The sequence below is a fragment of the Brachyhypopomus gauderio genome, chromosome 7 (genome assembly GCF_052324685.1).
Source record: "Brachyhypopomus gauderio isolate BG-103 chromosome 7, BGAUD_0.2, whole genome shotgun sequence".
NCBI lineage: Eukaryota > Metazoa > Chordata > Actinopteri > Gymnotiformes > Hypopomidae > Brachyhypopomus > Brachyhypopomus gauderio.
Genome location: NC_135217.1, coordinates 4,991,552 through 5,018,485, shown reverse-complemented (window position 1 = coordinate 5,018,485; position 26,934 = coordinate 4,991,552). Strand labels below are relative to the sequence as shown.

At 46.8% G+C, this 26,934-nt stretch overlaps 1 protein-coding gene across 1 annotated transcript in view; it reads right to left on the bottom strand.

Annotated features, from left to right (window-relative positions):
* Positions 1-26,934, bottom strand: part of tmem132e (transmembrane protein 132E) — a 185,542-nt gene that overhangs the window by 137,837 nt on the left and 20,771 nt on the right. The window lies entirely within an intron of this gene.

Sequence of the window (26,934 nt, the reverse complement as noted above, 5' to 3'; positions counted from 1 at the left end):
AAAAACCATCACAAATGAGTCCTGTCCATGTAAGCCTTTGTAGGAGGTGGTTGAGCAGGTGATGGTTGTGCAGGAGGTTTAGATGGCTGGTTTAGTTAAGTTCAGCCAGGTTTAGTTAGGTTTAGCCAGGTTCAGTTAAGTTTAGCCAGTTTTAGTTAGGTTTAGCCAGGTTTAGTTAGGTTTAGCCAGGTTTAGTTAGGTTTAGCCAGGTTTAGTTAGGTTTAGCCAGGTTTAGCTAAGTGGGTGTTCTGAAACCAAATAACACTCTGATCATCTTCCATTGCTCACAACCACACGCTACTGAATCCCTCTGTCTCATCTCTGGTACGTCTCACACTTTGGCTCCCTCTGTCTCCCTCTTGTTAAGTGGTCCTGTTTACACACATGACCGTGACCCCCGTGACCCCTCCTCCTCTCCAGTACACAACAAAGGCACAATGAACGACCCAGCTCAGATAACTGCAGCGGTGCGAGCTGCTCTCTGGCCGCCTCACGTCCCTGCAAACGAGCGCTTCCTCACAAGACCCCTGATGTTCTCATCAGACTGGTGCTCACGTTCTCATGGAGGGGAGAAGGAGGACAAGGGGTGGAAACCCGGGCCAACTGCGCTCCTCCGCCTCTCGTTATTAGCGTAGCCGTGGCTGTGGAGGGGTGATTACACCTCCCTGTTCGATCCAAACTCGTATCCCCCACGGGAAGGACACTACGGCCCCGGGAGCAGGCCTGAAGATTAAGTGCACCAAGCAAAATGACAGGAAGTGCTAATGGTGCCCGCTGGACCCTAGCCCGCTGCCCTCTTTGACCCCCCCCCCCCCCCCCCAACTCCACCGCTGCCCCCCACCCACGTCCTGCCTCTCCTGGAGACTCAGGCGTGGGTGATGGAGTGTGAATGCTGACGAGAGCGAAGCACCAGGAGCGGCTGCCCAGCGTGCAGGGCTGGGCGGCGGCACCGTGGGGAGACTCCTGCCTGTGAAGGATGCCTGTTTGAAGTGTCAGAAAAGGGGATTAAGCGCTATTCATAAATTTAATCTCCCAATAACAAGATAAACAAAAAATTATATTGTGACTTCAGTTGTGACAAAAAAAAGCTAAAAGTTATGCTAAAAATATTTTCCTCCTCTTGTTAAGATTTAATATGTCAAGACTGGTTGATAATAAATAAATCTAGGTAATAAATAAATCTTATATCTTAAATAATGAAATGACAAATTCTGAATGCTTCAGCTGATTCCAGTAGCATCAAATATTGCATTGCTGTTGTTGATTTAATTTTGCACCACCATTTCATTTAATATTTCATTATATACCCAGTTTACCCAGTATATACCCAGTTTATTCATGGAACTGGCACTGCTGGACAATATTCAGAAAATAACATAGTTCAGTCTCACAGATTACAATATCTAATCTCTTCAAATATTGATTTTCAGCAATGTGAACGGAAACTATGTTAATATTACCAAGCTCATTTCTGTTTGTTGTCTTGGAGACAAAACCACACCAAATCTGCACTCGTTCATTTTTCACGACACAATTCTCAACTTTGGAGGAGAAAGTTAAATAATCGTGTTCATGTTCTTCTCAACACGCATCTTGTTTACATCGGTTTCCAAAACGGCACACTCTCGTACGTGTCTACGGAATAGGCCATCTTGGCAATTTGCCTCTGTTTACTACTGATATTGACTTAATTTTCACCTTTAGCTATGAACCAGAAACTTCCATTACTGCCAACTCTACATCTGTGCAATAGGGAGTCACGGCAACCGAGAGCGTGCACCAGATAACACGCCCATATACGGGCGTCATATAAATTCACGCTCGCACTTCTCCAGGGCAGAGGGTGAACGGGTCGCACTAAATTTACCTCTGCACCATGTACTGCTCCAAACAGGGCAGGGACAGGGAAGAGGCGGGGCCAGAGGGGGCGGAGCCAGATAGAAGGAGGGGGCGTGTAGCTCAACATACCACAAGCTCCTCCTCCCACCTCCAGATAAGGAGCAAGGATGTCTCTAAGCTCCTTAAATTCCCTAGCCATCCCCGCCCCAGAATGGTGTCCACGCCTGAAGGGAGGCTGGTGGAACCGTCATATCTTCCGCGTTGTACCAGTCTGGACCAGGAGACGAGGTCGAAGTGCCTTTTTCAGGATTAAGGAGTTAGAAGAGCTTTGTAGGGGATAGTGCTACTGGGAACACCACGCCTGCTGCAAGTTGGGTTTCTTTTTTTTTTTTTTTGGGCAGAGAGACTGTGATATTTTTAGAGTTGGAAAAGACCCCCCCCCCCCCCCCCCCCCCCCCATCTCCCTCCTTTACTCCTTCCTCATACCAGAAGACTCAACCACAATAACCTCATGCAGAAAGCATGAGAGTTTCTTTTTAAAATAAATAAAAACAAATGACTGACAGCTCAGTCAAAGAGACTAGCTCACTACAGATACCAATTTGCCTCCCTTTGATTTCAGAAATATAAGGTATAGCTGAGATCAAATACATATACTATACGCAAAGAACATTTCCCAGAGTGTTTTTTTTTTTTTTTAAGTACAGACGACTGCATGCTGGTTTCTGAGCCGGCTACTGCAGACACAGTGGGCCGGCGCCACGGTTCTGACCCGCCGTTGCACGGCAGCTCTCTCCTACATGAATGATTCAGCTGACTCAAGAGCTGGATAATTAGCCAGCAGTATTAAGGAGGTGAGGGCAGGAGAACCAGACTGTAGCGAGAGGAGGAGTGGTGAAGAGTGAGAGGAGGAGGAGTGGAGGCGAGAGGAGGAGGAGTGGAGGCGAGAGGAGGAGGAGTGGTGGAGGCGAGAGGAGGAGGAGTGGTGGAGGCGAGAGGAGGAGTGGTGGAGGCGAGAGGAGGAGTGGTGGAGGTGAGAGGAGGAGTGGTGGAGGCGAGAGGAGGAGTGGTGAAGGCGAGAGGAGGAGGAGTGGAGGCGAGAGGAGGAGGAGTGGAGGCGAGAGGAGGAGTGGAGGAGGTGTGAGGAGGAGGAGTGGTGGAGGCGAGAGGAGGAGTGGTGGAGGCGAGAGGAGGAGGAGTGGAGAGTGACGGTCACTGCTGTGCTCCCATAAGGCTGTGCGGTGTTTACGGCCATGGAGACCCGAGTCAGGGGTGTCGGAGAAGACGTGGGCCTGTCTCGGCCCCTCAGTCACATCCCACGTACTGCTGCTCCCACCGATGCCATATCGGCACTTTGGATAGCTCCCGGCTACAGACGGACGGTTACCCGACACAACCTCGGCTGGGTGTACCCACACCTGGCCGCACCCTCACGCAGGTAGTCTGCTCGTCTGGGCACACACTTGTGCCGCACACCCGGGTTCCTCAAGCACACGTGAAAATTCAGGCGGCCGCCTGATGCAGCTGTCAAAGGGTTTCAGACGCCCACCACATGGACATTCCTCATCGGCCAGCTCCTGTTCGTGTTGGAGAGAGAGCCAATGTGTTGCGGGGCCAGTTAGCCAACACCCAGGAGATTTCTGCATTACATGACATGTCGCCATTTCTCCAGGGGATTTTCACAACAAGCTGGAACCATGGAGCCCCCCCCCCCCCCCCCCCCCCCCCCCCCCACCACCACCGCCCCTTCCGGACTTTAAAGGTAAAGATTTAGCTTTCAGACAAAGACCGCATCAACAACACTGGCCATCTTGGAGCCCACAAGCTCATGTGGTTGGAACAAGGATAGTGTAATTCACTGGCACGAATGAACAAATCAACATAAGGCCTTTCCCATCCAGGCCCCGTCAACCACTGGTGAGCTCTTACAGCTTCAAAGCCCTTTTGTTGTCCATTTAGCCACAGGCCCGACACCGAAGGACCACGGCTGATCGGGCCGTCACCGCTGCCAACATTTCTTTGTGGGAATAAATGCAATTGCGTACAGGAAGCAGGAGCCGTTGCCAGACTGGGTCAGAGCGTTCTCTAAACCTCATCTGCTCTCTTTAGGCATGAAAATCATTTCAAAACATTCCAACTGGGGTTGAGCGGTGAAAGCCTGACTATTGGATCTGATAAAAAGACAAATTTTACACAGTTAACTAATGACATGAGCCACCAGGGGCTCGTGAAGGAGGCCTGGTGGAGAAGATCCAGAATGCGGCGAGGAGGGGCAGGACCGGGCGGATCCGACAGTGAGCAATGCAGAGAAGACCCGCGTCACCACGGGCTGAATGGTTATTTCAGCCCCGGCAATGAAGTTCCAGTTCACCAAAATCTACCCATAACAACGTGGGTTCATTTACTCCATGCGTGTGCGAGTTATAATTACGACATGCCATTCATAAACATTTCCAATAACTCAAAATCCTCCTTCCGCAGGCCTCATGATTATTTAAATTTTTTTGGCACGTTTCATTCAGTCCCGCCTGCTGCGATCCCGGAGCCTGGGCCTCGAGACGCCACACACACCTCCGCACGGGACACGGAGGATGCCACGAAGCTAAACCAAACGCAGAGTGCAAAGTTCAGAGCCGTGTTAATAAAAAGGACTCGTACAAATCCTTTCTGGTCTCACAAAGCAGGAGGAGAATATTGCGTTTAATTAAGAGGGACTCCGAGAAGTGGTGTGGTATTGGTGGGGAATGAAAATCAATGAAACAGTAATGGTTTCATTTTAGCCCAGATCAGTGGGTTCAAAAGAACGAGTTTATGAAGGTGGTAATTTTGAGAGCTCAACGGAGGACATGACTGGCCAGCTCTATGCAAACAGCTCTGCCATTTTAACAATGACCTCCATTTGACATTAGGTTAGTACGGCTCCGTCTCCATCATCCCAGCACTGTGGCACGGCACGGGTACATTTATTACAATGCAGGGCAATATCTAGTGATCAGTGCAATAACGGGTCGGAACAATGTAATAACTAGCACAAAGAGTATTCACACAAATGCCATTAAAAATATCAGATTTAGGCTTTTAAAAAAATTATTAATATCTGATAAAAATCTCAAAATTACGAAGCTAGCAACAATAAGACCCAAATGCAATATTATTTGCATTTACATTACATGTATTTGAACCACTTTCCCCACAAAAGAGTATGTATGTCAAAAAACACTGCAGTAGGCTGAAATAATGCCTTAAATGTATGCAGGTTATAGTTAGCCTCCTCAGGTCATAGCTAGTCTCCTCAAGTATCTCCACACCTGTTCCAGCAGCCTGTACCCTGATCAGTGCAACAAGTCAAGCATTCTTGTTATATGCTACACAGATGCATAACACCTGCACGTACATCTTTGGTGATGGACACACACTGAACACATTCACCAACTTTTCCTTTCTTCACATCTAACAGCCGGCTGCAGCTTCAGGAACAGAAAGACTTCACAAAATCTTCCAGCTACCATGGACAGCGACCATATGCAGCTAGTCATAAAACACCCAAATAAGACATTAGTATTATCCCCCTGAGACGCCAGTCGGCGGGCGGTCTTGATAAACGCACACAGCTGTAGAAGGCGGGAGGGAAACAGTTCGCACCAGCGTATGCTCACAAGAGTCCCGACCATCGTCCACACTTGATGCGTGAGCCACGCTCTGACCAATCACAAGCCCATCTTCCATCTGCTAGCGTCCAACGCGCTCCAACCTAGACGTCGGTTTGATCCGCTGGCGTTCCGTCTCGCTGGGGACCACGGCGGGACTGCGTCCTGCGGTTCCCGCACAGACACGTACGCGGTTAGAGCAGCCAGGCCCTGCCTCCCTGCTGCACGTCGGGGAGGAGATCACAGCATGCTGCTGGTGAGATGTTTACCAGCAGTCTGGATGATCTCAACACTGCACTGGGCTTGGGTTTTTTTTATGCTCGAAGAGTCCTGGTGAGTGCAAAAGCATGAAGCTGTGGCTCAGTCACAGGGCAGGACACTTACAGGACACTTACAGGACACAATGCCCTCAATGACAAACAGCAGCAAACAGCTTAAAGACAAAGACTAAAGCAATGGAGCAACGTTGGTTTGATCATCGGTTTTCTTGGCAAATATGCAGTGTGGTGTTGGCATAAGCAAAATCTATTGCAACTATAAATCTTAAATAAAGCTTTGTGGCACACTCCTCAATTCTCAGTGTCAAAAAAGACAGCTCCATAATCCATTGATAAAACATCTGACAATATCCATTTTATATGTAATACTGATTATTTAATACAAATCCCAAAACTCCACTACCTCTGTAAAAGGCCTGAAGGATGAAAGTGTTATTCTTACTTGACTTACTTTCAATCTAAAGTTTACCAAAAAAAAAATGCTTTATTTCTGAAATCTCTAAGTCTAAGCTCCAAGACGGGATTTCCCCACACATACTTATTTTCATCCCATTATGCTCGACGTCTAATCCCAGAATGGCATAGTTTCCCTGGCTCCAAGCTCCACTGCAGAGCTGATAACAGGCTCTCAGCATGGGCAGAGCAACACCGATCTTCAGTGCTTCACAGCTATTAAGGATCCGTGGAATGTACGTGACATGCGTGCGCGCGTGTGTGTGTGTGTGTGTGTGTGTGTGTGTGTGTGTGTGTGTGTGCGCGCGCGTTTGAGTGTTGGGGGGTTGTACATGTTTGAGGGTTCTTACAAAGAAGAGAGCTAGAGAGACAGAGAGAGAGAATGAGAGAGACAGAGAGAGAGAATGAGAGAGAGAATGAGAGAGGCAGAGATTGAGGTGACAGATCTTATGAAGAAGTGTGAGTATCTGAAGGAGACGCAGAGTGAGACACAGATAAAGACTTTGGCAGGAGAGAGAGAGAGAGAGAGAGAGAGAGAGAGAGAGAGGAAGAGAGAGACCTGCTACAGGTCTGCTACCTCTTCAGAAATAAAGTTCTTCAGCAGAGTTACTCATCTCCGAGCCCATACATGTAATGTTAGAAATGCTGTGTGAGGGCTGCGAAGACTGCAGATGTTCCTGCTGCCTGCTCCGCTCGCGCTACCTGCTCCGCTCGTGCTGCCTGCCCCCCCCCCCGTGCTCTTGTGAACCAGGGCTCATTTCAACAGACTGAACATGAAATGATGTGGCGATCGCGGCCCCCGTCCCCCTGGGCAAACGATACGGTGAGCAGTTCGAGCTCCGAGCGAGAACTCCCGGGCTTCTCGCGGAGAGAAGGCACGAGACAGTGGACACGCTGCCTCACACAGCAGTGTCTGGGCCCTCTGAGGAGCCTCCTGCGGTTAATTAAAGAAAGACATGGACACTCAGACACTCCTTCATAAGCCAAGCCACTGAAGCAGCACCAGGCCACGTGCTCGAGACGACCCCCCCCTCTTGGGGCACGAGGGCTGGCCAGGGGTTGTCACAGAAGAACTGATAAGGGTGAGCTGCTAATTGCTTATGTTAAATTCTCCATTAAAGCAGTACCCTTTTCAACAGGCCAGCTCTCTCAAATTCGTGTCCACCACAGGCAGCACTAAACGAGAAGCAACAATCGTGCGAGGCACGCTAGGTGTGACGGTACAGGCCAACCTGGGTGCTCGTGAATACCAGCAGACCGCTGCTACACACGCTCTTCAGATCCTGTTCTGATGGTCCGATCAGGCTTCGCAACCTCAGCCTGTGACCCAGTGCGGCAGGCCAACGCAGGCAGCTGCCTGCTGAGTTTGGGCAGATCTTTCTTTTTTCTGGACTCTGTCCAATTGTCCTGATCTCCTTTTCTCCCGTCCCTGAACACACACATACACACGATCTGTTTTTCCGAGGATGACGAGATGGAGATCTCTGGCCCGTCGGCACAGACGGCGGCCGTGTGGGAGGAGGCAGAGACAGAGAGCCTCGCCTCGCTTGTCATCACTGATGCTGGGCTCCGTGCTTTAAGTCTGGAGCTGTCGGTGCACAGAAGCTGATTTGAGCCTGAGCTGCAGCTTAGCCCTCTGTCTCCGTGTGTGTTCGCCTTTCTCCATCCCTCTCCCCCTGTGCCCCGGCTCATCTGTAGATCACAGTACTCTGCAAGCTGTAATTTTATTTTTTTGCCGGCTAGCGCGTGGTGGTCCAGCAGGAGGTAATCTGTAAAGTGCATGTGAGCAAAACTACTGCGAAACCTTGACATGTCCCCTCTGGACCGCTCACAGCAACCGCAAGGACTCGTTTTCCTTTGTGTTATAAGAAGCTACCATCACAGGACCCAGTGCAGGTTTGTCTGCAATGCAAATGATGTAGACAGGAATCAATATTGCACAAATCTCGTAGGCTTGCGGTAAGCCCGAGCGAGGGTGACGTTCTAAATATACGGCCCGCTTTCCATTCATTAAGGCATGATGATGATGTTAATTTGAGATCCCAGCATACAAAATGGGCAGGACGCAGAGCATCGGGGGACATGTTTGAAAATGTCAGTGCAGCGCGGGAATGACATTCCAGAGCAGACGTGCCCACTGTCGCACTAGTAAAGGTCTCGGAGTCCTTGTAGTGCATCTCGGAGCGTCCGTGGCATCACCACAAAGGTAGCAGGGGATAAGAGCACTCGGCATATTGGACAAAATAACCATGAAAGCTGCCCGGGTTTTGCTGATATAAAGGGAAACGGGTAAAAAATTCCGAACAGCAAAATGCACCCAGCTTCGGCAGGAGGCCGTGTTTTATCACACCGATTTCCATGGTGGTGAAATGAGTTTATCGTCAGTCTCTTAGAAAGGTAAATCTAAATGAACAGATATCAGCTATCACTTTGGAGTCAGGTCTGTTACCAGATGAATGCATCAGGAAATGGTATGGTGTTAAAATATCTGAGAATAGCCGCACAGACTGACTGATTACAACAGTAACACGTTACAGTGACAGTGTGATGTGCTTTAAGGGGAGAAAGAAGCATTTGAGTCTGTTGCTTATCTACATTTGAACTGATGTGCATAAAGGAAAATACAGGAATTTGGGAGATAGGGACAGAAAAACCCACATTTACAACCAAACAAGAATGCCATACTTGAAGCTTCAAAAAAATAAAAAATGGAGTAATCAAGGCGTACCATTTCACATTTACTTACAAACTCCTTGGAATAGGTTCCACAAACTACCCTAAGCACACATTTTACAGCATTTTGGGGCTATTTAATCCACACCAGAAAGTGGGACTTGGGAGTGTAATAAGCCTCCATATCTCACATTGTTTTCTAAATGATCCGTTTACAAGCAATTTCCTCTGATGGAGAATATAATTTCTCTGATGAAGGATATAATTTCCCTGCTACGCACCTCTGAGTTACCACCAGTCTACTCCTAGCTTTTCAACTTGATGTTCATCTGTAGGTCGAGTTCTCCATTCAGCCATTTATAATGGTGCTGAAGCTTCAAGTGGATAATGCCACACCACCATATTGGAAAATGTTACATAAAATGACACTTGAACTGTGTTCCACCTCCATCTCCTACACTCACATATTACGAGAAGAGATCTTTGTGGAGTCAACTTACCTATGTGAGGGTCACGGCAGGACCAGCCGGAGAGGCACGCGGGAACAAACACAGAGAGAGAGAAAACAGAGAACGTGTTAAAATTGAATTTCAGAGTGACATATTTGTGTCCATAAGGAGAAGAAAGAAAAAAAGAAAATCGATGTTGCATATTTCAAAGTGAACTGATGTCAATTGTCATTGTCGTTCTGTGTCCCTTGCGAGACCATCAGTCAGCCTTGACGCCGTCCTTTGGGGTTAGCAAGCTTGCCACCTGTTTGTCATCTGGCGCGACCCATTCATACGACACCACAGCATGACCGATGGCGACCACAACTACTACTGCTGAGGTGTCCAATCAACAGCACTGCAAGACAGTAACATCTAAAAGGTGATTGTCCAACGTGCACGTGCCGGACTTGGGTATGGCTATTTACGTACTAAAGCAGTCAGGTCAAAAGGTCGAGAAAAACTACCTGGACTATATGACATTTAATTATTACCGATCATGTTTCAGAAACGGTATGAAGTACACACTGATTTGTTAAACAAATATATGGAAATATTAATTTATATGCCAAATTTTGTAGTTTATAAATCCTTTATATGGTTGTGCTTTCAGAATCTTAAAATGATAACAAACTTGTTTTATGTTGTTTCATCTTTCACTTTACAGCATAATACTAAAGTCTAAACACAACACCATCCTTCTACGCAAGGGATTACATGTATCAATCTTAAACCAGAGGATAAGATCACAGCATGGTCAGATTCTGTGTCAGATACACACAACCCTCATTCACAAAGACTATATCTGAGTTGACTCGATACAAATGTAATCAAAACCTGCAACCAAAACCTGCCGCTTTCTCTAGCATCTCACGCCCCTGTGGCAGATACAGGGCAGAGATGGTAACACCGATAGGACCCAGATCAGCAATGGCCATAAAAACTGACAGGGTTCAGTCTCCAAACCAAAGACTTGGGCCACTTGTACGTGGAAGATGAAACTGTCCTTTCTATTCAAAGAGACTGGCTTAAGTGATAGGCACAGGGTGTGAGGGTACGTAGTCATAAATTAAACCAATTTGTTTTGGGCCATTGTGCAGTTCTAAGTGTAAAAAGGTCAGTGACACAAGAGAAACCCCCAATGCTTCTGCTGTGAAGGAGTGACCGGCGAAAAGCTCTGCAGAGCCTCGTAACGGCGGGTCTGGCGTCCTGTGAGACGAAAAGGTCAAGGCAGCCATGGCGAGAACCTGAAAGGTCACCTCCCTCCGCTTGGAACTGAAGGTCGCACCTGGCCATCTGTGGGGAAAACCCTGCTGGCTGGCGCCCGATGACGTAACACCACTTCAGGCACGATAAGTAGCTCATCAAATATGGATGACGGAAAGATAAACCAAGTAAGCAGCCAGGGGAGTAAACAGCCAGTTTGACACGTTTTCCCACAAGGCTCGTGGAAGCTTTCTGAAGAATTCTACCGGGCTTCTGCTGTCTGCAGTCATGACACATGATCCTCCCAGCTTGAACTCGCTCGGCCTTGAGTGCCACGATCTGACAGACTAACCGAAGCAGAGATTAAGAGCAGGGTGATGGCAAACTGGCAGAATCTCAGTGCCTTGCTCTTTAGGGTTAACACACAGATTTGTGCCCGCCCCCCCCCCCCCCCCCCCCCCCCCAAAAGTTTTGTGTGGCGTAATCTTGACCCCGCCACTTGACAGTCATTCCGCAGATGGGAAGCAGGAGGTAATGGGAAGGGGAGGTGATTACAGATCTTCGGAGATGATTGTGATGATTGTTTATGGTGCACTGGCTGCACTCAGCGAGGGTTAATAACCCTAACGTTTGATAACTCTCCCAAACAGAGTGCTAATAGCTCAACGTGGTAACTTGGCCCTCTGTGGGAGTTTATAAAAGCTTGGAACTAAATTAGATGGCAAGCATTTGTGGCCCTTCTGTTCTCAGGTTCACATTCTAATGCGTTCGTTGGTGTACGCGGACATTTCTGCATTTTCACAGTGGAATATGTTAAAGAGTCGTGACTTGGAGTCATGCTTAGAAAGAAAACAAAGAAAAAAAAAACACATAGATGTACTTCAGTTGAAGCTTCGAAAGCCTCCATTACAGGAGCAGATATGAGCAGGCGAGGGGTGGTTAAGGGAGGGGGGGGGGGGGTCTTCAGAACATGGATACCGGAGCGATGATGACGCCCGACGCCCCTCCCCAGGAGCGCTCGAGTGACAGCGGCCCAACAGGGGTTCCTTAACATTCAGACGGAGGACTGCGGTGAAGCACTCCCCTGCAAGCGTATCAGGCGTGCGGCGATCAATCAGGGCCGAGGGAGAACGGCGAACACGCTCCCTCGGAAGGGAGGAGAGGGAGGGGGAATCAACGACAAGAGCTCTTCCTTTGGGTAATAAGAGCCAGGGTTGTCTCTCCACAGGGAGAAGACTATGCGCAGTGTGTTGCATTTGGAGGTATGGGTGACGGGGGGTGGGGGGGTCATGTGACCGCGGTGACGAACGTCGCTGCGAGAAGGCGCCGAGAAAAAAAGCGTCCGTCTGGCATTATTCATGCCGCCCAGCCTGTAAACGATGTCTTAATGTCGCAATCTTTTTTCTAATGTGACACCTTAACATTTCCCTGTGCCGCTGCTTTTGCAAGCGATGCAGCCCGACGTGGTTCTCCCTGCTCGCTTAACAGGCTCGCACGACAACGCACCGAAGCTTTTGATGCATCTCACCAAAGCAAACGGAGCCAACGCTACAACCGCATCCGCCCGCCTCCACCCAAAACAACATCTGCATACTCCATCACCTCTTCTTATTCAATAGAGTGGAGTGGCGCGAGAGTGAATGCAAGACTGTCCGGTCCATCACCGAAAACCGACACTTATTGAAATGACGACCATTAACAAAAGGACGAAAAAATAAAAAGAAAAGGAAGGACAACGCCAGACGAGGTGAAATTTGTTGTTTGCTCTGAGGATGGGTAATCAGTCAACGTAAGAGGTGTTTTGTCTTTTACTGACACACGGGGAGCCCAATCAAAATAAATGCGGATGCGGAACCGTCTGCACGGGAGGCGGAGTTGTCGGAGGGAGCGATATGGGAGGTGCGCAGTCCCAGGATGCTTCATGGCTGCCCAGCCAATCCCAGGCTTTAATTACTGTCGGTGCAGACGCCATTCTCGTACCTCCAGGGTGACTCGGCTTACCTACGAATTAATGATGCACAGAGCTTCAGTAATATTGTGGCCGCATCTCTAAGGAGCCTCTAAGGAGCCTGGTAATATACGCATATACGCACAAACACAGCCGTGAAAAGGACGAATGTACTCCGTAACCACAAATCAAATGTCTTACCAACAGGTCGTCTTTGTTTAAGCCCCGTATCTAAATCATATGTGAAGATAAACACAGTCTAAAGTGGAACTTGTTCGGTGGTAACTTTTTCTCATCGGTTTTTCTTAACTTTCATCGCTGCATTCCTGATTTGTGGCTTATTTCCATACACAGATGGAACTGGTAACCGTCTTAAAATGTCTTAAAATTTTAACATAACAAGTGCGACGTGTTCTCTTCATTTTTCACAGCTTTTTTTTTCTCAGCTCCTGCAGGGAAATGGAAAATTGGGGGAATCTGCCAAAATCTGGCAAGTAATGAGCCTCTGCAGATCAGTAGGCCCAAGACCAAACGGAGGAGAATTAAAACACAGTGATGTAGTCAGACTGGATCACTGCCATAAAGAGCCATAATGGAGAGTGTATGCAGGAGAGGCACACGGTTAAGATCCCCTCATGTGTTCTAACTCTTGCTCATAACTCCCTATCTTTGTTCCTCTGCCTGACACACACGCACACAGTGCAACGGCAGCCCCCGGGCTGACAATAACAACTCCTTCATTAGCCGTCGCAACGTTATGCCACCGGTAATTACCTCGCCGACACATGTAGCAAGGCCTTCATCTCTTGCTGTGCACTGTTTGGGGGGTGGGGGGGCGGGGCTGGGCTGAGGGGCGTGTCCTGAGGTATGCTGCTCATGGTATGCTCGCGGTTAACGCCCTCGCCTCGTGCCACAACCGCACTGCCAAACGTTTACCGTTAACTTATAAGAGTAAACAACTGCCACGCCTGTTCTTGTTGCCGTGACAGCGGCCACTTCGATGCTAATTCAGGCCCTTGAAATTAGCATGTCAGGAAAATGAATGGGACTCTCTCTTTTTAGGCCAAGCTGAACATGACACCGCGATCAATCAATAGATTAAATACCGCGGAAGCAAAGGGCACAGGCATAACGATTTGGTTAACCAGCGAGAATATGAGTTTAAGTCAAAGAAAAGTACGCCTCAATCTCTGAAGGAATCACCGATATTGATTCTGCTGGAGCCACCGGTTAAAGCAACTATGAGGTAAAGCCGCCATGAAGGCAGAATTACACCAACATGTTTGTGATTAAAATGCCATCACTTTGCTTTACATCACAATCTGTGACCATCAAATTATCAGATTTTTTAAATGTTAGTTTTTATAATATTAAATATTTCTAAGGCTACAACTCAACACTATTCATATTGAATAAATTGATTTTTATTATAAAGTAACACTACATAGTCTATTATATATTAATATTATAGTAATTATTATCACTAATTACTATTATTATTAAGAAACAAACACATACCTGCTACAAAATGCTGTTTAACTACATATGATGATTACATTAGCTATCTCTATTAGATATATATTAGATGAATATCCTGCTAAGTTGTTAAATATGAGTGAATCAGGCAGGTGATGGGTTATGGATGATGGGGGACTGTCCTGTGGTAGTTACAGTACTTTACCAACCTTTTAACTAACTGATACTGTTCCCCTCTTGAGCCAAAGAATCATGTTACATAAATGTTTCAAAAATGGCTTAAGTGTTGGACTACACGGCAGATCCTATGGTAATAACCCTTTACAATGTTGTGTTCCCTGTCTAGAAGATCTCTAATTGGCCCTTTCTTCATAACTGCATGACCCGACACACTTAAGCAGCAAGTCCATTTTGTGTCCATGTGCTTTTAGTGTGCTTGAAAATGCAAATTACTTACTCGGTGAGTCCTACAGTTAAATCTAGCTGCAAACAGTGCGTTTCCTCTGTTTGAAAGACCGATTCGCCCCACGAACACAGAATGTGGGTCATTAAAACAGCTTCAGTTTTAAACCGAACAAAAGCTTCTACTAAAGCATTAACGTACTACGGAGCCCCTCTGGTGACATGCCTTGTTAATAAAAATAAGGCACGGCTGTGGCTTAGTAACACATGGAAATTGGATCGCCTTGCTAAATCGTAGCCAGGGCTTAACGACTGCGCCCCAACGCGTTACTATCGTGGCCGAGCATTAGGATTCTGTCCCCGTGAGTCTCAGCCATACATTATTTTTAATTAGCCAGGTTCGTTACCAGAGGGGCTCCCTACCATTCCATTATAGATCGCTCCGTCTGAATGGAGCACTGTTTGTAATTTAAGAATCTGGCTGTTCTGTCATTTAGGTAGTCGAGTGGCACCAATTAAGTGTTTAAGCCATGCTGTTCTATCGGAACATTATTAGGGCTAAAAGGACGTAAAGACTTTGATGAATGACTGATGCCTCGATCATGAAAATTCTCATCTCATTTTTTTCCATCAATGCCAATGACGTTGACTAATTGTTGCAGCCATAGTTTAAACAGTTAAATAGAGTGAGACACACAGACCAGTTGATGATGATTTCACATCACATAATTGGATAAGAAGTGAATTTTTACCAGGCAACTGAAGCCATTCAACAATCTTACACCAGGTAGTAAGCATCTTGGGAGTCTGTGAGTATGTACGCCAATACATTTTAGCTTCACAGCTGGAGACGGAGTCAAAGCTCCCGACGACAATGGTAGTGGTTGCTCCTTCCAAAAAAAAACCTCACAAAACAATATTTTGACAATGTGGGAAAGTGGGGGAAAATCATACAGCAAGGTAGCCGCAGTCACGGACTCTCCTACGACTTCCAGTACACCGAGGACAACCGTGTGTCCAATCAGAACCTGGGCCGGGCGTCACCACACACGGCCCCCGTCCCGTGTGCACAGTGGTTTTCTTGCCCCGTTACACATACTGCAGTCGCTGGTTCACGGCAGTGGAAGCCACAGCTCTGATGGATGAGTGTTTCAGGGCGGCCATCTCAATGGTTCAGTGCCGTTGCTTTTGCCCTATGGAGCCAATCAGGGGGTGACAAAAGCGCTGGGAGAAGCCATCAGGCGTCCCAGAAGAGGGCTGTGTGGAGCACACCGGGCCTCACGCGGTACCGCTACCATCGGCCGAGCACCGAGGAGACGGAAAGAGGGGTTTTACTACTCTGCAGAACACACTTTGTGCTTATCTTCATGGAGCCTCTTAAAACGTAGTCTTTATCTCTGGTAGGTAATTGTTCTACAGGTTTTATTCACACGGGATTCTTGTTTTGCTGAACAAAAAATGCCGCTGATAACCTGTAATTGAATTGTATTGCAGAAACCCACGATGTTTGCAGAAAGAAGCTGTAACTCGTTACAAAAGAGGTGGGGATTCATTTTGTGGAGACCAAAATGTTGAGTGGTACTGACTTTTTTTGCTGTCTGTTGGGTAAAATCAATATAAAGAAACGTACAAACAACTTTGTCCACTTTCCTCCTGGAGGTGCAGTGGTGGTGGAGGGGGCGGGACTGTGAACTAACAAAAGTAGCAACAAACCAATCAGATTAGGCTGGGCGCATTGATCATGCAAATGAGCAAAAAATGGAAGCATCAGATATGCTATAGATTTCTGTGCTTGATTGGTTGTGTGTGGCTATTTTGAGGGGCTGGTCTGGTTTGAGATTTAAGGCTCTGCCAGTCTGTGATCTGAATTCTATATGTCCCTAAAGGCTTGGACGGGGATTAAATCTGATGAACAGTGTGTAAATATGAAATGGTTGCCCGCAGGCTTAGAGGACCTGAGCTGGGAGCTAAGGAGGGGGCTGAGGCAGTCCAGTGGAAGTCCTGCTTTACCAAACAGCTCTGTGAACACAGGCCCGGACATCATTACTGAGATGAGCCATCACCTCCGTAAGAAAGTTGCAGGGGGAGAGAAAAGTGATGCGTTTTTCGAAAAAAGGTGACGGCAATGTAGGAAACGCACACAGACCATAAGAAACGATGATAGATACACGCGTTTATTGTGTTTTAATAGGCCGTGTGAAAAATGGCTGCGGTCAAAAGAGGAAAGTCCTAACTGCACAAAGTTGGGCACGTGCTAATCCACTTGCACACATGCTCACACTGCCAGAGCAAAAGGCAGGAGCTGAAGGAAGAGCTCCATTTACACGCACGGAGATCAATCAGTCAGACAGAGCGGCAGACTGACAGTGTGTGAATCAAATCCACAGACACCTCTGATGCATGCAAGCACACACACGCAACCATGTGCCTGCACACACACACACACCAAGTTAAACATCATTGCAATTTTTCTGGTAAAACCTGATGGAAAAGTTCTTTTTGTGCACTGCATACAATATGCTGTCAGACACTTTATGTATCAAATCTTGCGTTTATCAAGCCTTATGTAACTAAAGTCGGAAGTAAGCCCAGCTGATAAATTGATATATCTGAAATGTTTTATATATCATAATCGTATCATACATATCATAACTTGTCTTACTTTTAGTTAGCACAAGGATTAAAATTAAGTTCATTGAATCAATTTAATGTAATTAAAAAATCTATATTTTTTATTATATTTTTATACATGTATATGTATTTCCTTATAGTAGTAGTAGTAACAACAGTAATAATAATAATAATAATAATAATAATAATACGTAAGATTTGTAAAGCACTTTTCAGGTACCCAAAGATACCTAATAAAACATTACGCAGACAAAAGAAACAAGAGTGAAATAGTTAGCAGTGGCTAACATGGGGTTGGTGTTTTGCTATAAGCTGTAGAGAAGAGATGGGGGTTGAGGTTTGTTTTGACTGTGGAGAGGGAATTATACTGACAGGCATGTTAGGAAGAGAACTCCAGAAACGGGGAGCCAATCGGGACAGCGTTTGTTCTCCAGAATGATGGAGGTTAGATGGAGGACCGGCGACCAGCTCAGATGGAGACGGGCGGAGAACAGGGAAGGAGGTGGTCAGGTGGGTAGGAAGGAGCAAGATGATTAAGAGCTTTGCTAGTGAGCAGAAGGATCTCAAAACGAGTGCGATATTCAACAGGAACCCAGAGAAGAGCAGGTGTGATATGGCCATGACAGCCAGTGTGAGGGAGAAGGTGGGCAGAAGCATCCTGGACCATTTGGAACCTGCAGAGCGACAAAGAGCTGATACCTGCCAGAAGAGAAGAACCCAAGAAGAACCCTAGAAGAACGTAGAAGAACGTAGGCATGCACGAAAGGTACAGCAGTAGGGACAGGCAGAAATGGTGGAATCTCATCTATATTACAAAGGTGAAAGAATGAAGTTTTTTGAAGATGAAACGCAGATTTCTGACCTGGAAGTGAAAGGGCGACTACTACATCATCAGGAGGACCTTCTGAAGCGAGAGTCTAAACTAACTAACTAGTTCCGCATTGTCACTATTTAGCATGAGAAAATCACATTTAATCCAAAAGTGAATCTCAGGTAAACAAGATTTACACTTTACATGGGGTGGACAGTTGATGTTCTTGGTCCTGGAATATATCTGCAGTAGCAGTGGAAGTCCAGGTGAAGGCGTCTTATGATGTGGCCACAGGGTGGTGTGTAAGTGTTAAAGATCATGTGTTCAAGGACCCCGAGGGACCCCGTGAGTGACAGTTAAAGTTAAAACTGCCAAAAGAAATAAACTGCTTCCTATCAGTAAGATAAGACATAAACCAGTCTAGTGCAGAAGCAATCTTAGCAGGAAAACAGAATGACACCACGTTGAAGGCTCAGGGGATGCTTAGAGCTCCACCCTAGTTGCAGTACTGTAAGCGTAGGACTTTAATTTGAGCAAACAAACCACCATTGTTGGACAGTTCAACTGAACACGAGTGTCAACTAATTGAAAAAAAGAATGTACAGTGTTGCATTCGCTTTGGCAGGGAACAACAATCAAAACACGAAGAGCTCCTCAACCTATTGGATCATTACATTCAGTGGGGGCTTGTAGGTACTGCATGGGTTCGACCGGTTCCAATGCCCTACAGCAACAGCAACAAAACGATCCATCAATATTTGCAGTATCAGTTTTAGGAAGTACTTCCACGAGCCATCTAGTCAGGGTCCACAGCCTGGCCACGGCGGTCGAAAGAGCAGCGTAGCCAGAGAACACACGTGTTCTGCCCGTGTGCACTGGAGTGTGATCAAGTACGCTGCAAACCAGCTAACCGTAAGGGTGATATCCATCACTAATCTACAGGTGGCCGTTTTGACACGGTTTGCTATTAGCTTGTGTGGGGCACTAGGGGTAGACCAGGGCACTAGGCTGTCACTGGCTGAATGTCACGCATCAAAAATATTCCAGATGATAAATTGCCAACATAAGGCCAGGGACTAAGCAACACACGACAGCTTTGAGCAGAGTCTCCATACTAGATACAGTACGGAAACTTTGGATGGTGCATTTGCCAAGGAATAGTCTAGGCGTGCCAGGTCGTAGACGGGTAATGACCAGATGCCCTTTTTTCAGCCTATTTGCCCCAAACCACAGACCATAAAGTCCTATATCCCATATCTGCAGTAATCCATCTTGTATGATGGCCGGTAGACATCTTTCTCCCTGGGCTTTGGAAATCACCCCTTACTGTACTAATGTCTGTGTCATCAAGCTAATTGGATGGTACCCCCCCCCCCCCCCCCCCCACCACACCCCCCCAATATGAGCCAACAAAATATTATGGATAATGACAATATAAAGAGTTTCTGGGTAAGTGGAGTAATTTGTCTCAGTAGCGTTACCGGATATGGTCTGTGCATGCTAGACGTGAAGAAATATTAACTAATTAGATCAAAGTGACAGGAGTCACAATTGTTTTTACTGTGAGGTGTTAAAAGAATTCTCTTTAAACCCTGGGATTTCCTTCAAGAAAACTGTGGACAAATTGATCAGTGCAGATATGTAACAAACAGCAGAATTAAAACAACAAAAGGCTCTCGTTGAAGAACCAAATCTAGGCAAGGCCCACTGTACCTTCACCGTACAAACACAACAGCAGTAGCCCAGTTCACAACACCACACAGAACCTGAATACATGCAGAGCTTTCACCAACAGGTTAAACCCCCCCCCCCCTCCCCCCCCCTAAGAGACCAGTCATTTTGTGGCTACAGAGCAGAGAGCTTCGTCAGGTCGGTGTCGTCCTCATGAAGAGGGTAAGGCTGACACTGTAAGGACAGCTCAGGGTTTTATGTGGAAACCAGCAAGAACTTTGACCGGCAGGACGAAGCCATTAGCAATTTGCAGCCTTATCACACGTTTTTGATCAGTGGCGTGATACAGCCAGAACTGAGCTGACGGGAAATTAAATGAAGAAGGTGATGGTGAGAGAGAGAGAGAGAGAGAGAGAGAGAGAGAGAGAGAGAGAGAGAGAGAGAGAGAGAGAGAGAGAGATTCACCTACTCTGAGGGAGGTATACATTTTCCCTGCAAGTAAAACACCACCTTGGAATTCAATCTGTCTGATGTCATTGCAGCTCTTGGTAGGGAACAGGCTCTCGGGGGGAGCCCCTCCAGACACGGGTGGGTTTATGGTCTTCACTGGTTGGATACATTTCGCAGTGTGAACAAAAGACTTTGTGAGTAAACAGTGGGCTCAGAGCAAGATTCCCAAGACAAACAACTGTGACAAAATCAATCGGCATGTGTTGAAGGATGAGTGCTGACTGTGTTGAAGGATGAGTGTAGACTGTGTTGAAGGATGAGTGTAGACTGTGTTGAAGGATGAGTGTAGACTGTGTTGAAGGATGAGTGTAGACTGTGTTGAAGGATGAGTGTAGACTGTGTTGAAGGATGAGTGCTGACTGTGTTGAAGGATGAGTGCTGACTGTGTTGAAGGATGAGTGCTGACTGTGTTGAAGGATGAGTGCTGACTGTGTTGAAGGATGAGTGCTGACTGTGTTGAAGGATGAGTGCTGACTGTGTTGAAGGATGAGTGCTGACTGTGTTGAAGGATGAGTGCTGACTGTGTTGAAGGATGAGTGCTGACTGTGTTGAAGGATGAGTGCTGACTGTGTTGAAGGATGAGTGCTGACTGTGTTGAAGGATGAGTGCTGACTGTTTTGTGCAGGTTGGTAGTTTCCTGATGTTCCTTATTGAGCGTGTTAGCGCAGAAAATCCAGCAAGGGTTACTGTCTTTCTTCACCACTGCAAACAACAACTAGGCACCATGGGAATGAAGGCAAACACCTTCCTGAAAGTAGACGCCAGAGTGTAGAAACCGCAAGTACACGGAGGCAAAGAGTACCGAAAGTCCGAATCTAGAGCAAGGTCACAAAGGCTGGAGTGGCCAGAGGGTGCGTTCTGAATAACTGCGTCATGGCACAGTGATGCTGGCCAGCAGTGTCTGGGAGACCAGCGGACCAAGAGAGGAGACGCAACACTGGCCCTGCGTTACAGCTCTGGCCACGGAGGTGCAGAGAGAGACACGTGAGAGAGACACGCGAGAGAGACACGCGAGAGACACGTGAGAGAGACACGCGAGAGAGACACGTGAGAGAGCGGCGGGGAACATGGCCTAGACCACCACCATGTGAGGGTACTGCTCACAGCATCCCTGGTACACAGACCTTGCCTTAAGGACGAGGGGATCCAAGCCTGCGTGATGAGAGGGGAGGAAGAAAAGAGAGAGTGAGTCTGGGTCCATCAGAGTTTACTTATGAAACAACGGCAGCAGGACTGTATGCCGAAAGGCAGGCAGAGGCAGTTTGCGTCGACCGTGAAGTCTCCCGCGTCAGGCGAGCTGCGTGTGTAACTCCACTGGGAAACACCGGGGCTACACGATCAGGGCTGGCTGCCCAAAATAAATAAATAAACAAACAGATAAATAAAAACAACCGCCAGGTCGTAAAGACGTCCTGCCGAGGAGCTCTGGCACTCTCCGTCTCGCCTACACCCCACTGTTGTCGCTCGCATGCTAATCTGGCGCCGTGGGTGGGCTACGCCCGGGTCCTCCGGAGGACGCTCCGAATCGGGTTATTTACGGAAGGCAAAGGAGGATACGTGGAAAAACAACTTGTAATTAAAATGGTGAAAACAAGAGGGGGTTATTTCGAAAGCGGATCTCGCAGTCTCCCCCTCCCCCGTCGTGCAGGGGGGGGGGGGGGTGTGTGTTAGAGGAGGTTGCTGTCAGTCATGCTAATTCTGCGCCGTTCTGCACTGCTGTGTGACACAAGGCATCATTAGCTGATGAGGTCACTGGGGTTACTCCGAGACTGATGTCTACAAAGGTACCGCAGCACACGGGTGGGACCGTGGGGTCCGGTTGGCTTTAACGCGACGGCGGTCGTGAAACTCTCGACGAAGGGCTCTTAAAGTTCGTCGTGTGGCAGTGAAATGCATCTCGGCCGCTCCTGTGACACTGCGAGACAATCCTTGAGGGTGTGGGAGATCATATCGGTTCAAAACAACCTGGCCATTGACATCCACCATTACAATTTGCAGCTGTGAAGATAAAGACCTCAGTCTTAACTCCATTAAAACAGCAACAACCAGCACCAGCACCACTACAGCACCACCCCTTATCTTGCTTCACACGCACGTTACAGTCCATCCAAAGCATTTTGAATGCATTATTTCCCTCTCTGTGCAGTGTGGGCATGTACTTTGTCTTCCTTCAGTATATGACATTACAAATTGCTTTAAGTGGTTGTAGCTTTCCCCTGGCATTAAACATATTAACAATTACGTCTTTATACAGTGGTACAGCAGGATTTCTGCCTGTGGGTTATGTCATGACAAAAAAAAAAGAACTCAGATTATAGCAAGTTTCATTATGTTTCATGTCCCACACACACTTTCAACTGTAACCTTTCCACATGGCTCAAACAGTGCTCCCTAACGTAGATATCACTAACCCTAAACCCTAAACGTTAAACGACTAAACCCCCCGCTAAACGACGGGAAGGCTGAGTAAAGGAGCTCCTTCCCTGGCAACACGCGCCTTTGAGTCTCCGTAGAGAGAAGCACTGGGGTCTTGGCGTGGACACAGCGCTTTAACGATCAACAAGCATCCCACGGATTTACCACGCACTCCGGTTTCCTCCCGCGAGCAGGAACCGGCGGGAGGGCAGAATAAAACGAGAAAGATTTGAAAGAGTCGCTCCAAGAGCTTAAAGTGGTAAAAAAAGGGAGTCAGCGATGTGTTTTCTGTCGGTCTATTACTTCAGTGGTGCGAGAAACGAGGGGTGGGGAATTGTGGGAATAGGTCGAGATGGTCCTCTCATCTTGGGGTCCGCTCATAAAGCACAGAATGAATAGCTTTTTACTGCCACACACACAGCGTGCCCGTGAGGGGTTTCATGTGGAGTCATACTGAAAAATATATATGTAAATAAATAAACACCAACAACATTGACATCATAGTTTTTGCCCCCCGAGCACTTAAGCTCATGTTACTCACACAGATATAGCCTTCAGAGGCAAAGGGTGGACACCCTCAAGATCAGGTACTTACGATTCTGCAATATGTTTTTACCCTCAGGTACATTGGGAATGGAATGTATTTATCTGTGATTGCCGAACGCTTTCCATTAAACCGACATAATTGGTTTCAAATAAAATATATGCTTAAAAATGGAGCGGGAAGGACGGGTGAACTCTGCGTGAGTAATAAAAACGTTAAGAAACATATTAGCTGAAGTGTCCACTCAGCAACACCAAGATTCACGGTTCCATCTCTCGTCAGCACAAAAGGGACATGCGAGTATATCACTCCATCGGCAACATTTCACCATGAGATGAATGGGTGCCTTGCAATAGGCAATTTAATAGTACTTATCATAACTTTACATTATGATTTATGCTTCAATGGCCTAAAAAATTCTAAACATCGCTATGACTGTCAGTATTAGTGGATAAGTGCATTGAAGATTTATCATCAGAATTGGGCCTGAATATTTTAAGTATCCCTGTGCACGACCGAAAGAAAAAAATGTATGTTTCAGCGCCAGAGAAATGGCACAGGAAAATGACCTCCGCTGCCCTTAGGAAATGAGACTCATAATTTCATTTTCTTTTCATGATAACCTTCAGCACACCAGAGCTCTCCTGGTCCAACACATGCGTCCGTGTGTGGCAGGGCAAACTAGGCCTGCTGTTTTCCTGAGCCTAAACCATCTGTGAAATGGGAGGGGCTTAACTACAAATGGGAGGTGCTTCTCTTATACACTGTTAAACGGAACTGGTGTGACACGAGTGTATATTCCACACTAAGGAGTTTTACAACAGTGTTTTGTCAGAGTGTTATGACATAATGGCCTTGAAGCAATAGATCCATGAAAATGTTATGTACAGCGAATCGAAAATAGCAACACAAAGTGCAAAAATAGTTGGATGTGCACTCAATTTTTCTTCCAATATTTTTAACCAACAAAGCTAATTGAGAAACTGACGTTAATTATGAGATGACAAGAAAACCTTGACCTTGATTACTCTGATGCAAGCACGATGCCTACAAGCCTTTCTGTCAGGAATGTGTCTCCCACATGGGACAACACACTGAACATCTAAATGGTGGCATAATTGGGGGGGGGGGGGGGAGCGTTGGTAATATTACAATGCCCAAGTTACTCTAATGATGACAATACTGCTGGGGACTGAGGCTAAATAGTCAAATAATAAAGAATGTAACATGATTAATGGTTCATTAATGCATTGAGGGAATAATTAAGCATTTTTGCAAAACAGAATAAAAACAGTGGTGAACTGATTTTCATTGACCTAAAAGCCACAGAGTTCAGAGACTTAAGATGTGTAGATTACTGACTTTGTTCATGTTAGCAGTCTAAATGAAAATAGTGACTGTCAATACCATGCATCACTGCACCAATAACAGAGCCTGCTCTTTGGCATTATGGCGCACCCATTACAAGTCCCAAGTGATTGGGTCATAATTCCAGAGGTGTAGCCCCAGATGGGTGGAGCTACACCCATCCCATTTCAAGTTAAGGCCCAGCCCTTTGGGCCAACGCCCCTCCCCTCTGGAGTAATGCCACACCCATTTGGAGTTGATTTATTCCTCATAAATGATGGAATATCTGTATATTCTTTACTGCAAATAACTAATCCCCAGTAATAAATGTAAATAAACCATCTGAAATTACACTTTATTAAAAAATTATAGGATCCTAACATATATGTTAATGAGCATATTTCTTGCAGAATATTTGATTGACATTATGATGGATTGTCTGTGCGTGGTAATCACAGTTGAGCAGAAACAATACTCCATACATTTGACCTTTTTTGACCTATACATTGACATTTGACCTTTTTGACCTATACATTAACATTTGACCCTTATCTATTTGGATATACGTTACATGGACCAGTGGGAATGAAGCTTCAGGTTGTGCTGCACTGCAGAGGAATAAACAGCTCTTCTCAGGGTCTGGGTCCTCTGCTAATTACTCTCCACTAATGCACGAGGGTTGTGTTACATCACGTCACTCACTCATTCTCTTTCTTCCTCCCCACACACACACACACACACACACTTTAATGGCAAGCAATGGACCCTCATCCACAGACTGCTCTCTCAGTCTTCCGTTTTATTTACACAACCCCCCCCTTCCCGGAGTCTGGCTGGGTCCACCATGTGCCGCCCCCTTGCAGGCAGGAGCACGGGTTTACAGAAGGTCTTGCCACGTCGCTGCCGATGTGCAGAATTTGCCCAAGGAGGCTAATCTCTACCGATCTGCCCTTCGCCCGTGGCCAGCAACAGCACACTGGCCCGACACGCCGGGCCTGTTCCATTTCTGCAGTCACCCGTGGTGAGCGAGCGAGTGAGCTAGAAAGGGCGCAGGGATCAAGGCGACCTAGCACACTTCCCCCAAGAGCGACTCCCTCACTTTCAAGACGGAGATACTTCAGCGTGTCGCTCTGTCGCCCGGCCACTCTAAAGACCCTGGGCTCACGGCGACCTTTTGATGCTGAGGTAGCTCTCCGCAACGCCCCAGTCAGCAAGTCGGCGTAGCGCCTCGCCCGGTCTCCTTATCGCCTTCCCCCACAGCGGGGAAGTCGCGGCTCTTTTCCCGGGGCCGAGAGAGGGAATAGATTCCTGCAGAGTCTACTGCTGGGATTGAATAAAATCACAGTGGGGAATGTAGATTAATTCTGAAGGTACGAACGAAGTCAAATAGGTAAGAGCCCCAAAACCCCCCCCCCCCCCCCCCCTCCCCCACAATCGGTATCTAGCTGAGTCACTGAAGGAATAACTGTCCTTCTTTAAATATGGTGCAAGCATTAGATGTATATCCTGTCAAACAAGGAGACCCACACAGGGTTGTTTTAAATTGAAACCCAGATCACGAAGGCGTCTTCCAACTGAACAGCCCAAGGGGGCTGGAGAGGGAGGCGCTTGTGCTTCTGGGACGGAAAAAAATTGGGCGGGCAATTTATATTCATTTATTTTCATTCATTATTATTTTTTCTTTATATATACAAATTTATTGCAGGCCTGCCTTAACACCACAAAGCTGATTATAGTCTCACTAAGCAGGAAGAACACCACCTGCACTGGAAACGCCATCGTCGACGTCCGGCTTCAGGGCCACAAGTCCTTCGTTTCGAGCTGAACTCAGTTAGAGGCCCAGGTTGGTGCAGCTGCCTAAAGACCAGCTGGGGTGTCGGGCCGGACGAGGACAGGTACCAGTCAGATCGGAGATCAGACAGGAGCCACACACACACACAGACATACGGCTGCAACAGTACGATTAAATGATTAAACCCACTGGATGTTCCACTTCAGATGAAACTATTGTGATGTCTAATACATGAAGTCACTGGGTGTTAGGTAACAAACTTTTATTCTCTTTAATGCTGTCAATTATTAAATACACACACACACACACACACACACACACACACACACACACACACACACACACACACACACACACAGATAGTTTTTAATTTGATATAATTAGCCTTATATTGAAGTTTCTTCACCGTTATTCATTCTCCCAGGTCCCTGTGTCTTATGTGTCTGTCCTGTTTTAAATGCCACTTGCTCGATTGTGCAGTACCCAACGCAGTCCACAGAATCTTAAAGGGAGTCTAACCCAACGCACATAAACATCACAGTTTCACATGCCACAAGAAGACAATTTAGCCAGAGCCAAATGAGATGTAATGGGTCATAATAGCCACTTATTGTGAGCAGCATGGACCCTTAAAATTGGGTGAACTTGAAACCAGAGCTAACCAATCAGGAGAGCCCATAGAGTCTTCTCTGAAACTTTCTTTTTTTGTTGTTGTTAATAAACATGAGATATTAGATTCACCTCTAAAAAACCCAAAATGCAGTTTTCTATTACAACTCAGAGGCACTGAGCAATTTTGTACT